Source organism: Molossus molossus, unplaced genomic scaffold (genome assembly GCF_014108415.1).
Source record: "Molossus molossus isolate mMolMol1 unplaced genomic scaffold, mMolMol1.p scaffold_m16_p_16, whole genome shotgun sequence".
Taxonomy (NCBI): domain Eukaryota; kingdom Metazoa; phylum Chordata; class Mammalia; order Chiroptera; family Molossidae; genus Molossus; species Molossus molossus.
Genome location: NW_023425351.1, coordinates 28,894,777 through 28,909,927, shown reverse-complemented (window position 1 = coordinate 28,909,927; position 15,151 = coordinate 28,894,777). Strand labels below are relative to the sequence as shown.

The window sequence follows — 15,151 nt, the reverse complement described above, 5'->3', positions numbered from 1 at the left end:
ACCAGATCATATGCAATTTTCCAGACTTATATCATCCTCCCTGCCCCCCCCAAGGCCATTCCTTTGGCTTGAAATGTACTTCCCACTCTTTTTTGCTTAATTCCTACTCATTCATTTAATAATTTTTCTTTATTGATTTTATTTATTTATTTATTTATTTTTTAATCCTCATCCGAGGACATTTTTTGATATTTTGTTCAGACAGGGTGGGGGGAGGGGAGAGAAACATCGACATGAAAGGGACACATCGAATGGTTGCCACCCACACGACCCAACCAGGGCCAGGGACAAACTGCAACCGAGGTACGTGCCCTTAGTGGGAACCGAACCCAGGTTTCTCCGGACTGCAGGCCAATGCTCCAACCGCTGAACCAAACCGGCCAGGGCTCCTACTCATCCATTTAAAAGTCTCCTCTCCTTGGCTCAGTGGTTGGAGCGTCATCCCATACACCCAAAAGGTTGAGTATTTGATTCCCAGTCAGGAATATACCTAGGTTGTGGGTTCAATCTCTAGTCAAGGTGCAGGTGGGTGGCGGCTGATCCATATTTCTCTCTTGCGTGGATGTCTTTCTCTCTCCCTCTCGCTCCCCCTTCCTCTCTCTGAAGAATCAATGAGGGTATCCTTGGGTGAGGATTAAAAAGTAATAATAATAATAAAAATAAGTGAAAGTCTCCTCCACTGAGAAGTCTTCTCTAATCCCTAAGGAGTTTTGTGCCTCTCCTTTGTGTTTCCATTATATGTCTGCCTTTACCCGCATGATAGCAATTTCACATTGTACTGAACTCTCTTATATACTTGTCTAATCCCCCAACTATCCTAGGTTTTAAGTGAGAATGAGGATCTGGACCTCATTGACATTTGTGTCTCTAGTGCCTAATTTGAAACCTAGGTACACAATTGGTGCTCAATAAATATTTGTTGGATAAATTCCAGTGACAAAGATAGCAGATGGCAGGTAGATTTTCTCCCATAGACTCGAAAGATCTGACTATAAGAGGAAAAATGATAGAACACAGTAGGGTAGAATGATTATGGGATGGTACCTACAAAACCATACAGGAGGTAGGTGAGGTGAACTTATCCACTGAATCCTACGGTATGTCCTACAGCTGGGACTTATCACTGATGATACTTGAAAATTTAAAGAAAAAGGAAAAATGGATCTTTTAATCTTAGCAAATGGTGTAGTTGGAATATGTAACCAATGAAAAAAAATGATTCGATTTAGAAATCATTATCCATAAAGAACACTTTACAGATGTATCCTTTACTTTCTAATGTGATGTCAAGATGAAAACCACATCTTATGCTATAATGTTCTTAGATGTCTCAGTTGAAGAAACACTCTTGGTCTGGCTAGAACATAGATGTAATATAATAATACAATAAAACAATTTTTAGCTTGATTTTTGGTTCCTTGTGTTGTTCTTTTGCCAGGGATGCTCAGACTTGACTCTCTTTGCCCTGGTACTGGGTTGCAAAATGATGCCAGGGCAGCCAATTAGCTTTAACTGCCATATGCTGGCTGCGTGCAGTCACAGTGGTACCAGGACGGCAGGGCTGGGCAGGGCGTGGTTTGCATTTCTCCCAGAGATCGGTGGAGGGCGTGCTGGCTGTTTGTGACACTGGGCCATAGTGTATCTGATTGACCAGGGGCTGGCTCTGAGATGGAGAGGTAACAACCGGGTCGAGCTGGCGGATAGGTGTGGAGAAGAGATGGGACAGATGGCAGTTGAGGAGACGGTGCTGGTGTAGGTTCAAGGACACACAGTAGTCCGGATTCCCTCTCCTCAGGAGAAATCTCAGCACTTGATTTTTACATAACTATTAACTCATAGCATTGTTTGTTCAGATTCCTCACTTTTAGTGACACTTACTGCATTTTAGAAGTATCCCTATCAGGCATCACTAAGAAATGTAAGTGAGATGAGGCGAGAGATGCTCCCGATTTTTAAAATGGCAGCCCTATGCCCACGGCAGACTTGGACCACATATATAGAAACCAGAATTCTCAGACTATTTATACCAAATGTATATCCCCTTACTCAAGCTGACAAACTCTCGGCAAATAGAATCTCCACGATTCTTTAAAGAGTTCTCCACCTGCGGGGCCCTCCGAGGAGTGGGGACTGGATATGCAATGTCCTGTCTACATGGGAATTGTTTACTTTCCTGGACAAAGGTCCAAGATGCCCATCAACGTCTCAGAGGCTCCACTGACCCCTCAAAAAAGGTTAAGAGCCCTCATTTTAGAGGAAATAACTACCTATAGTTCCTACACTACAAGTGTAAAATAAATCTTTTTGTTTTTTATTAGAAGTTTGTACCGACTTGTACAGCTCATCCCGAACTCTGACTCAGGGCAGGAAGCCCTCCTGGGAGTTGATGGGCAAATGCTCACACGATTGCTTATTCTATCGGGAACGATTTCTCAGATTGTTTCCTGATGTTTAAAGGGTACTTGTCTATGTTGTCTTCTAAGATAGCACCTACCAGCTCCAACCAAGTCTATTTCCTCCTTTCTCAGCAGAGGAGCCGATCTATGATTCATCACTAAGGTCAGCTTTTATACCGTCATAAATTTGGCAATTATAATAGTTGAACTAGACATTGAATCTGGCTCTCTACTGGAAAACGTCACAGAAAAGATCTGCGTTCTCTTTAAATACTGCTCAATGAGAATATTTGTCTGCAACTAATTTGCATTAATAAACACTGCCTAAGTAGGCATGTTTACAAGCTGTGAAGGTATAACCTCTTCCCATAGTAACTCGGAATTGGAGCCAAGATTTTAAGCAGAACAGGCAATTGGTTTTGCCCATAAGGAACATTCATTACTTTATATCGTTGGCAAAATCCAGATATTAGCAATCACAACTAATAGTCCTTATTTGGAAAGCAAACACATGGTTGTTCATTTAGCCCAAAAAATATTTGCAAATTCAACTATAATCCAAACTTATGTTAGGAATAGACTGGAAGCAAGCATCATTCGATTCTTTCATAGAATGTAGATGATACTTCAATATCCTGAGGAAATAATTTTTTACTATTATAAGATATATTTTAAATCACTGTGATTTCTTATATGCCTAATCATACAAATAAACACAACCAACCATAACAAGAAGCAACTGCAATGAAATTTAGAATATTGCACAATTGTGAAACTGTTTAGGTTAATATGTAAAATTATATAAATTTAAATACAGATATATAAATATATATATATTATATTGGGCTTCCTGGAAGTTCAGGTCCACTGCAGCAGAATTCGCTCACAGAAATCTGACATTAATCAGATATAACCATATGCAGTGTACGGATTTGGCTCCTTTTTGATCATTATATTTACCTCCGTTTCAAAATTTAGTCACCAACTCCAAGTTAATTTAGAACATATTATCCCTATATTTTGTCATTTAGAGACTTAAAAAGAGGGGACTGGAAGTGTTGGCTGGACTCTGGGGGGTGGTAGGGTATGGATCTAACCACCAAACAAACTCTCTTGTGTTTGTTTGAAGCAGGGCATTTTGTCTGAAAAACGTAAGGAGAATCCACGGTTCGGTAGAGAGAGAGAGCACCAACATTTGCCATGGTACCTTAATAAAAGGGTAGATAATTTTGGGTTCAATAAATGAATCTCATGTTCTTGAATTTTGCCAGTAACAACACTTAGGACTGAGCCAAGGAAGTTGACAAGCCCCCAGTTCTCCTTCGTGAATATAGAAGAAGATAATTTTGTTCTACATATCTGAACATTTCAAAGCCAAATGTATTTCAGAATTGAGAGTTTTTTTTTTTTTTTTAAGTGATGGAATGGCAATAGGGTGCATATACTGAATATAGCATAATACTGCCAACAGGAAATCCAAGTCAATAATATTTATGTAGTGAAATGTTTCCATATTCACACTAAATTGTGTAATTATACAGTAAGGATAGGCTATTCATAGTCTCACATCAATTCAGGCCAAATTATGTTGTCAAATGAGTTTTGGTGCAAAACTTGGGAAATTGTTCAGTCTCCAGTGTTGCTGGGGTTTTGGAATTGCAAATTCAGGACCATGTTCTATATGGATGCATGGAAACTGTTTCTTTATTATATATATTCTCTAATCGGGAGCTACGATCAAACAACCTGTCTATCAACTTGCAGAGTTATTTACTGGAAAGCTGTTGTAACCGTGCAGAAATGTCATTTCTTTAGTATGTCCTTTTCTTCTTTCTTTCCTTTTGATTCAAACTGACCTCACCCTGCCCTTCTATCCTTATAGCATCTAGACCCCAGCTGTGTTTCAGCTGCCCCAGCGACCACATCCTTGTGAAGCCTGATGAAGCATCACCATGGCTGACATCAGACCAGATGCACTGATCAACTACTTCCTACCCCAGTGCCGACCAATCAGTAGAGACCATGACCCTGACCGTGACCCTAACTCCCTCAGTCCCCTGAAAATATAACCTGTCCCCTGAAAGCCATCAGGGAGCCAGGTCTGTTCTAGCTCACCTGTGACTCTGGGCATGGTGCCATTTCCTCAGCTAATAAACCCTTACTTTCTTGGCTGCAAACTCCTGTTTCTGTCTTACTGGGCTTTGATGCACTCTGGCAAGCGAACCCCTAAAGTCTGGTAACACTGTTTTCTGTGAAATTCGAATTTCAGTCATCCATGTCTAATTTCTGTAATATATCTTAATGGCATTCATTAAGAACAATTTTGACGGCAAATTAGCAAACCAGGTGATAAAGGGATCAGCAATCTGTTTATTGAATGACTACTATGTATACCATACATATCCAATGCCTAATCCCACAGTGTCTTTACAGTGTCTCCCAGAAGACTCCAGGGTTGTTCCTCTCCTTAATAAACAAAAGAATAAAATAATATGGTCCAGTGTTTATCAGCACCTGGAGAGGCCATAAAGAATACAAAAGCTAGCCTCACTGGAGGGGACATGGGCCTTGGATTCTGAATTTTTATCAAGTCCTCTGGAAGACTGTGATGCATTCTTGACAATCCCTGATCTAGACGATGTCTTGTTATAACCACATCTTTTTTTATGTGTGGGAGACCTTTACCGAGGCTGAATGTAGGTTGTTGTACAGAATCTGGTGGGAAACAGGAGGTGATGGCCATTTTTTTTGGTAAGAGACACAATGACTTTCATGAGGAGAATAATAACTCTTGTTGGGAAATGATGTGATTCCAACGGCCTGTAGTCAAAGTACCTGTACCAGCCCCAGTACTGACCTACAGCAAAGCACAGAAATAATCAAAAAGTCACTTCCTGGTGACCAATTCTAATTTGAACAAATGCAAAATATTGTGTTAAAAACAAATGGAACTGCACTCCTGGGTGTTACTTAACATTGTGAAGATTGTAGGTTGGGAGGCTGCCGGTGTGGCAGCGAGTGACTATAATTTTGACTATGAATCATGGTGATGCTCACAGGAAGAGTGTGACAAGGAGACAAAGGGGCCCTGCTGTCCATTATAAACCACTAAATTGCCTTCAGATAAATGCATCTTGTCCTTTGAGTAGAAGCCACCTATCAAATTTCCCCTGCAGCCGGCTTTGTTCACAGTAATGAAAATGCACTTGGTGCAGTACAGCTGCCTAATTCATTATCACCAGCCTGTGTGGACCACCTGCCTAGCTCTGGGCTCTGGGCTCTGGGGGGAGGGGGCAGACAAGGGGGAAAAGTCCAAATTTTTCTAAAATCACCGACCTTTACCTGAAACCATTCGAAATCTTCTCGTTTCTGTGAGATGCCGTGTATACTACGCAGCCATGTGTCCCCCTGTGTACACCCCAGCAGGTGATCACCTATTTCCTCTTTTACAAGGTCACCTCCATGGTGTGGATGCTTGGTTACTGAAGACTCAGAGATGATGACAACGAGTGTCATTCAGTTTTCTCCTCCGAGAGACAGTTTTTACACATATATGCATTGGCACGTCATTGTAGATGCTGTGGTCGTGTTGGGAGGGTAATAGTCCCGCTCAGGCTCTTAAAGATAACTTTTCAGTATGACAATACAGGTAAAACATGTTCAGACAATGCTTTAAAAATAGTTTTTGGAAGCACCAAATGACGCAGACATCCTACTTTTATATCAGTCTGTAACTTCATATAAGTGCTCTTTAAAAGCCAGGAGATGCGAGTTGAACCAGTCTGAGTGATGATGAGGAACTGCTTGAAATGGTTGAAGTCAAACTTTCATCCTAAGAACCAAGGGGACAGGCCGCGTGGTGTACTGATGTCGGCTCGTTTTCCCCAAAGCCGCCGGTCCAGGTCCAGGTGAAGCCTATACCGCCTTATAAGATGTAAAACAGTCTCATTAGCAGCTGTGCTGAATCTAGGCTACAGCTGCTAATGAGACTGTTTTTACAGCTTAAAGGAGTGTCTGATTACTGATCTAAATGTTGTCTACTCCAGATTGCACACGACAAATGCTCCATCAGCAATCTTCCAAGTCAGTTCAGCAGCCTGCGAAGGGATGGAGGAGAGTCGTCTTTAAGAAAAGCCAGCGTCTATAAAAAGAGCTGGATCAAAAGTAGACGCCGATCACACACCCACTGCGGTTGGGCTGACAAAAATAGCCACGCGCACAGATTTAGTTCACTTCAATGTCAGGCTTCCCCCTCCGATCACCCTGCCTCCTACCCCTTTGGCTCTTAAACGATTTCTAGGGTGCGTTCAGTGTTCTTGGCAGGTGCCCCGGAGTCCTCGGCACCAAATGCAGGCGCTGCGTGAGGCAGGGGTTCACAAGACTCCTCCTCACCGTGCCAGCCGCCGCCTTCCCGGAGAAGGATGGCTTCGCAGGTGTGTCCAAGGTGCCTGGCCCCGAACTGGATGCTTTAACACACGACCTCACTGAGTCCTCCAACAGCCCTGCACACAGCCATTATCACCCTGTCCACGACCTTGCTGATGAGGAAATTATGGCTCTGATAAATAACTGGGTGAAGGTCACACATTGATTAGTGGGGCAAGCAGATTTTGAAGCCATGGCAGACGGCAGAGCCCGTGTCTGGGTGGCAATGTTCTGCCGTCTCCCAGTTCGGTCCAGAGTGGAGATTCTCACATACCGGGGTGAGCGCTCTCTTAGGCCGCGTCCCACCTCCCACCTCAAAGCCAGACCCCAAATTCCAGGAGAAATGACTTGTATTTTAAAAAGATAATATAAGGCAAAGGTAAAGAAATAAAGGGACACAGTTTTGCTAAAACCTCATTTGTTTAGAAACTGAATACGCCATAAAAACGCATGGCTTAAAGGTCATAAGTGAATGGAGTTCGAGCTCTTAGTATAACATCTGTCCACACTAAATAACAGTAACCTTAGCATCTGCAGAAACTCTTCTTTTCTTCCCTCTTTATCCCTTCTTCTCTTTTCCCTTCCCATGACCTCTTACCGGTTAATTTAATCATATGCATCTGTTCTATTCTTTCTTCAGCACCTCAACAAACCAGGCACTGGGTGCCAGAGATACAGAGATAACATTGCTGGGTGCCAGAGATACAGAGATAACATTGCTGGGTGCCAGAGATACAGAGATAACATTACTGGGTGCCAGAGATACAGAGATAACATTGCTGGGTGCCAGATATACAGAGATAACATTACTGGGTGCCAGAGATACAGAGATAACATTTCTGGGTGCCAGAGATACAGAGATAACATTGCTGGGTGCCAGAGATACAGAGATAAGATTACTGGGTGCCAGAGATACAGAGATAACATTATTGCTTCCAAGTGCTCACTTTTTAGTTGGGAGGACAGGTACGTCACAGGTCGGTAATAGTTCAAGGTGACATACATATATTTTGACAGGATGTCAAATTGAGTACTGTCTGAGCACTTAGAATAACGGGTGGTCAGCTCAGACTTAGACAGGTACAAAATGCTCTTACATGTCTTATTTTTAATAATATGCCTTACGCTGAATCTGAAGCATGGTTGGAAAACATCATTAGATGGAAGTCACTCTCACACAACGTATTCCTTCCCGCAAGTCCACAGAATCATCCACAACGGGTCAGTATCCCAGTCACTATAAATATGAGCCTGGTAAGAGGTTCTAAGTACTACCTTAGCTAATCAGTCCTTATAGCAAAAATCTTTTGAAAGACCCATCTAGTTATCTAGCAGGCATCTCAAGTCTATTAGTCATAACTTTCTCGCAGAGTCTAAATGTTCAAAGGGTAGAGAGTGACCACATGTCTCCTAGAAGCCTGTGGGCTGCCCCCAGCAGGTAGAGAGAGTCAAGACGGGCTGCATGACTACAGCTGTAACCCAAAGGAATCTCTGGCTCATATTCATTCGCAAAGTCTGGAGTTTGAATTGACAGACTGATAAACTGCGGTGTTCACAGGTTCTAGCAAAGGAGTAGCACCTTCTAACTTATGACCTGCAGCTTGAGACAGAGCAATCTGCCCCCTCTGACAGACAACTGTGGGAGCGAGTAAAGAAACAACTTGAAGGCCAACAAAATGTAAGACAAACAAATCTCCTGTGGGAAACAGAGAAACACCCTGTGCCAGGTAGAATCCACTTCATGAGTGTGGCTGCCATGACTTCCCAGTGAAGCCTCCTCTCGGCCTCTGCAGGCAGCCTAAGTCTCACTGTGGAAGCGTCTTCCGTCCTGCAAAGATGAATGAGCTGAACCCGTGGGTGCTCCCTGATGCCACGTAGCTCGAGCAGAGGCTGTCTTTAGGCAGCTGGTACCTGGTAAGCCATGTGGCCCAGACCAACGAGATCACCACGGCAAAGGTCCAGCTGCCCAGGGATGAGATCAAAGAGTCAGAATTCCTACAGAGAACAGTTTCTCTGAAAAGTTCTGAGACATATTGGTCCGGAACGAGTTTTTCTTTCCTCTCCTTAGCTTATTTCTTACAGTTGTCCTGAGAGGAGTCAACATGATCTCACACCACTCAGACACCGAGAAAGGTTAAACAGCGTGTTCACACTCAAATTGAGCACTGCCTCTCACTTACTGTAAACACCGCATTGGACACAATATTTATCCTTGAGCAAGTGGCCTTGCTCAAACCAGCCCCTTAACGGGTATCTTTTATGTGAAATATCTGTTTTCTTCTTGTTTGTGAATGATTTTTAAAAACACAGTCACACTTGGTTAATGGGCAAATTCTCTTGGAAGATACTTCCATGTTTAACATACAATGCTGATGTTCAAAATAAGGATTGCAAGATTCTGAAAGGCCTTTCAAGTCATTAAAATAAAAATTACATTCTACCCAATATGGGTTTTTGTTTTCTGTGCAACTTATTACATGCTAATTCATAAGTGAATAACTCATCATTGATATATACGTAAGCACTTTATTGCAAGGGAAATGTTTCATTCTCTGAAAAGGAAGGTCAATATATGTACACTGCAAGGTGCTTCCTTCTTATTCTCGCCTTTCCTGTTCATTTTTCCTTCCATCCAATCCATCATTATAGCACAATTAAAAAAAATTTTTTTTTCTTTATTGATTTTAGAGAGAGAGGAAGGGAGAGGGAGAGAGAGACAGAAACATCGATGAGAGAGAACATTGACTGGCCGCCTCCTGCATGACCCCCACTGGGGATTTGGCTCACAACCTGGGTATGTGCCCTGACCAGGAACCAAACTGGTGACCTCCTGGTGCAAGGGTCGACACTCAGCCGCTGAGCCACACCAGCCAGGCTACAGCACGTTCTTTAAAATGTGAGCCTCTGACCATAGCACCAGAGTCGCCAAAGTACCACACCTCCCTTCTGGCAGCCATTTGCAATTAGGATGGAACCCAACTGAAGGGTGGATATGGGGAGAAGGCTTCTTCGTCAGGAAATATGGCTGCAGAAATTTGGCTTCCTGGTCAGAAAAGTTCCATGTGGTATCATTGTTTATGTGAAAGAGACCGTCCTCTTTTGATATGAAATCATTTATGGTCCAAAGTGGTTTGTTTTGGGGAAAGCTATTTGAATAGTTTCTGGATAATAAGATTTTAAGAAATTGGCTAAGTTGGCTAGTCTTTAGAAGTTCAACTTTAAGTTTGATTATACCTTATAATTCTGATGTTTTAAAAAAATAGATCTGCTATATTCTTTCTCTCCTCACATATTGTATTTCATGTAGCTGATTTAACACTGCCATTTTCTCTTTGGAGCTTCAGTTTTGAAAGGGAAAATATCAAAAATAGAGCTAATTGCTTTTTTCTTCAAATTCACTGTTCACTGGAAAGGAAAAAGTGACATTAATTGTGAAGAAACCGGGACAAACGAATTAGATTGTGAGTTATTGCCTTATTAGTCACTCAGTAAGACTTTGCTGGATTAATAAAAGGCCAATCACAACAGGTAAAATTTAATCAATCATTAAGATAAGCATTATGCACTCTGTTCTTTCTTAATATGGTTTTAGCATTCAATTGACATTTCACTTGAAATGAATGCAAAGTCATTTAGAGTTCCTCAAAGGCTATTTTAGACATCCAATTTAAATGTATTGAAATAAGTTTGGAATAAGGTTGGTTGACTGCTTAAAAATAAGGACAGTCTGAAGGAGAGAGGTGTCCAAACATGAGTGCACTTGGGGGTCCAGCCAGCCCTACATAAGCTCAATTCCTCCTCCCTGTCTGGGCAATTGTGAAGGTTTTGCTGCTAATACAGAGCAGAGGGTGTCCCTCAGGAGTAGACAGAACTGGGGTTTGCCTACGTGGGGTGATGTCTGGGGGCGTCAAGGAGGCACTCTGGATCAAACAACATCAAAACAGCAGCAGCACCTGCAGAGCCAGCAGCAAAATTCCTCTCCCCCTGGTCACTAAAGACTGAAATCAGTGTAGTAGAAGTTGATTCTTCACCTCCCCACCCCCTCCCCATTTAAGATCCAAATATTCTTAAGAGATGGAGTCACTGGACATTTTTGTAATTCATGAAGATTTTTCTTTCTGAGAAATTTGATAAGGGAGGGGTGTTCCAAGATATCCTGCTAACGAGTGAGACTTCAGAGCATGCTAGGCACCGGGCACCTCTCCTTCTCAGTGGAAAGAAACACACAGCGTCCCCGTGGCCGATCAGGGTGGCCTCCTTGTCCACCTGCACTTTTCTCTATGCTTAGAGTCTTGGAGCCAAAGCCCAGAGTGTCACGTGTAATTTAAAAATATGAAACGGTCCGACAGAACGGCATGCGCCTCAGATTCGCTGAGGAATAACGTCAGGCCTGACAGCTGCTCCCTGCCGCTTCTTCCTCTGGCAAACTGACCCCGACGCTCCCAGGCCCAGCTCCACGTCACTCCTTGTCTACAACGTCTCTTGTTTACTTTCCCTCCCCCATCTCCTTTGCCTCACAGGTAAAAACAAGTTTATTCAGCCTGGCCGGTGTGGCTCAGTGGTTGAGCCTTGACCCATGCACCAAGAGGTCGCTGGTTCGATTCCCGGTCAGGGCACATGCCCAGGTTGTGGGCTGATCCTTAGTGGGAGCATGCAGGAGGCAACCAACTGATGTTCTCTTTCATCAATGTTTCTGTCTCTGTCTCCCTCTCCCTTCCTCTCTTTCTCAAATCAATAAAGAAAAAAAATTTTATTCAGGTATTACCTAAGGTATAATTAAGTTTCCCATGGTGCTCCTTTATGCTCCCATTACAGTGTGGCTCACATTGTACATAAATCATAGATTATTCTCTACACTGGCTGGCTCCACCCAGGGATGGAGACTTCTAGGGCGGTTGCTCATTTTGTATTCCAGAAGAGTCCCGTGCTTGAGATGTAATACATGCAGGTGTTCCTTGAGGGGTTGTTCAATCAAGCATTTGTCTTTCTCTAAACTAGCTCCAAGTGATCATTCCTTAATGTAGCTCTTAAAACAGAGCCCGTTACAGCTGTAGCCGGGAGTGGGACCAAGGCAATGGCCAGAAAGCAGCGCTGACAATTCCATTTGGGATGTTCCTGATCAGCCTGTCTGTGAAGAATAACTGCGCCTCGCACCATCAGGCTAAGTGGAAGCATACAAATCATACAGATTTTTGACCCAAACATTTAGTCTACAATACATGGAATGAATGTGTACTTCCTCCCTCCTGATTTAAAAGTGAGCAGTCCTATGAGGAGAAGAGTCACACTGAGAACAGGGTAGAGCAGAGACATTTCCGAAAGCCCAGGAATGGGAGGAGAACTGACCTCTGTTCTTTCTCGTGGTTTCTCGGCTGCAGCGTGGTTCAGGTGCGGGACAATGTCAACTGCCTCAAGAAAGAGACTATTCTGTTTCCAACAGTTTTGAGCTGGTTTTCACGCTTCCCACATGGGTTCAGTTTTCTTCGCATTGGGGGATAAATAATCTCGGTATTTAAATAAAGTCTAGAAGTGGACAAGAGGTGCTGCTAAGATTATTATGTGCACACCATAAAAAGATGCTTGACAACGGCCACTTAAGAATCATGTTGATGTCCTTCTTAAAGAATGAGTCTAAGCCCTGTTCCGTTCCTGTTGCGTGTCTTCCAGTCATGGGTTAGAATCTCCGGCCTATGTTCCTTTGTGACTTAATCTGCTCTGAACCCTTGTGCCACCAGCCATGTCACACAGAGTTTATGTAACTCAGGCACTTCTCCAGGTCTACGGTCACGCCACACAGCTTGTGACAACGCAGGTGAGCGAGGCCCCCCGAAAGGTTTCAGCCACAACCTTGCTGACTAGGTACAGACTTCACCAATAATTTCAAACAAGATGGCATGATAGAAGGACCTCACCTGGGCTACAGGTTGGAGGTCACCCAGCAAATGCAGGGACAGGCAGCTCTACTTGGCCTTTGAATGTAAGTTAGAACAATGCTTCCATTTGATCACAGTGCAGCACAGTCGGACAGATTTCCCATCAGAACGAGCTGTGTGACAGAAAGAAGACACAGATCAGGGCAAATGTCTTGGTTTATGAGCCAAAGGAAGATAAGGCACATGCCCCTGTTTCTGAGTTTGCAGTGTAATTGCTGAAATATTTGATAGTTGGACAAATTTTCAAATTGTGCACAGATTAAGTAAATGGGTGAGCGCTCTGGGGACTTAAAATAGGTCCTGGGGGAGGTGTAGAGAAGCCAGTCATTCGTTTGAAGCAACTTGTTTTCTGTTTAAAATATTTCTCTTCATTTCATTTCAATTGCTAAAGGTCTCTTTAGCTCATTAAAATATCTTTCTGTTTCTCCTCGTTAAAGATTCCCCGGTTCTTTTTTAGCTTACTAGTCTTTTCATCCAATGAGCAAAAATATCAGAAACGTTGGGAAGTGAATAGCAATGAGATAAAAGGCAGAAAGAGGAAAACAGCATTTCCACTGGGCGGGGCTCATGTTGCTACTGGAGCTTTGAAGTCTCCCAGTGTCAGAGGCTGCGATTCCAGCTGGGAGCTCCCGCCATCGCGCCATCGTGGGGAGAGACACCAGGTCTGAGACCCCCCCCCCCACCTTATATTTTTCAAAAATGTGTCTATGTATTAGTTTTTATAAAAAATAGCACTATATTTAATAATTTGTAGATTGCTTTTTTACTTAAATATAATGAAAATTTCCCTATACTGTAAGTCTTTTAAAGAAAGATTACAACTACACAGTGATCTACACATAGATTTACATCGGTTATTTGACCAACATCCTATTCTTGGGTATTGTCTTAGTCTGCATAGGCTGCCATAACAAAGTATCATAGATTGTGAGAAAACAGAAATGGACTTTCTCACAGTTCTGGGGGCTAGAAGTTAGGGATGAGGGTGCGAACCTGGTAGGATTCTGGTGAGTCTCCTGGCTAGCAGATAGCACCTTGTTGCTGTGTCCTCACATGCCAGGGAGAGAGAGAAAAAAAAGCTCTCTGGTGTCTCTTCTTGAAAGGTCACTAATGCCATCATGAGGGCCCCACTCTTGTGACCTCATTTAAACCTATGTCCCAAAGGCCCCACTTCCAAATACTATCACATTTGGGGTTAGGGCTTCAACCTCTGAATTAGGGGGCAAGCACAATTCAGTCCATAACCAATATTTAAGTTGCTTTCCATTTGCACTACTAAAATAATGTGATAAACATCCTTGGACATATATGTCTGTGAATATAAAAACCTCTTTCCTTGGCGTAAGTTCATAGAAATGTTGGATAGAAATCCATGTGCGTTTAGAGGTTTTTATAGAAATTAATTGAGGGTCATCAAATTATATTCTCAGTTCATTCAAAAGCAGCTCAGTTCACAATTACTAAGTGCTTACTATGTGTATATTATTGTATGCAGATAATTCTCGCTCCCAAGGAGCTGAAAGTCTGGGGAGAAGGAGGAGGGGGTCAAGACACCAACAGTGAGAGTTGAAGCATACTTATTTTCCCCCTGCTCTCTGCAGAGACAGTTCATTTCAGCAGAATACATAGATTTATTTATTCTTTCTATATGTATGGCCAGTCTGACTTCTAGAGAGCATATGATGCCCCTCCCAGCAGAGGAGCCCACTTCTCTGAGTGCCATCAGTTCCATGTCCAGAACTTACAGGACCAAACTCGACTTTCCCCCGGCCCCATCACTGGAATCCCTGTTCTTCTCTTAAATGGTTAGTCATGAATTTTCTGGCTCAGTGCCTAGAACTACTCCCAGTGCAGTAAAAGCATCCATCATTAGATATAGAGAGAGAAGACACAATACGGGCATCCCTCTGACAAATATCCTGCTCTTAGATACAACGACACAGTGAAAATGTCAAAATAGTCAATATTTCTTGCCTATATATTATTTTAATTTCCACCTTATGATATGTTTTTATTGATTTTGAGAGAGAGAGATGAGAGGGAAACATTGATCGGTTGCCTCCTGCCTCCCATTGATGTTTCTATCTTAGCATCATATATGTTATTTGGCAACCAGAGGTCATTATGGTAGTCAGATTTTATTTTCCAAACTATGGAAATGAAATAGCCCGGAAAGAAATCAAATAAAGGTGCCACTGTTTTCCTTAAAACTGGAAACCTATGTGCCCTGACTGAGGATTGAACTGCAACCTTTCGGTGTAAGAAATGGTCCTCCAACCAACTGAGCAACCAGCCAGGGCTGGCCTACATTTTAATTTTAGAATAATCTGGCATGGGGGGAAAACACTGATGCAACCAAAAGTTTAATTTTCTTTTCTAAAAATATGGTTTGCTTTA

The 15,151-nt window shown here is 42.7% G+C and overlaps 1 protein-coding gene across 1 annotated transcript in view; it reads right to left on the bottom strand.

The window, feature by feature from the left end:
* Positions 1-15,151, bottom strand: part of KCNB2 (potassium voltage-gated channel subfamily B member 2) — a 324,106-nt gene that overhangs the window by 172,893 nt on the left and 136,062 nt on the right. The gene's annotated exons all lie outside the window — the stretch shown is intronic.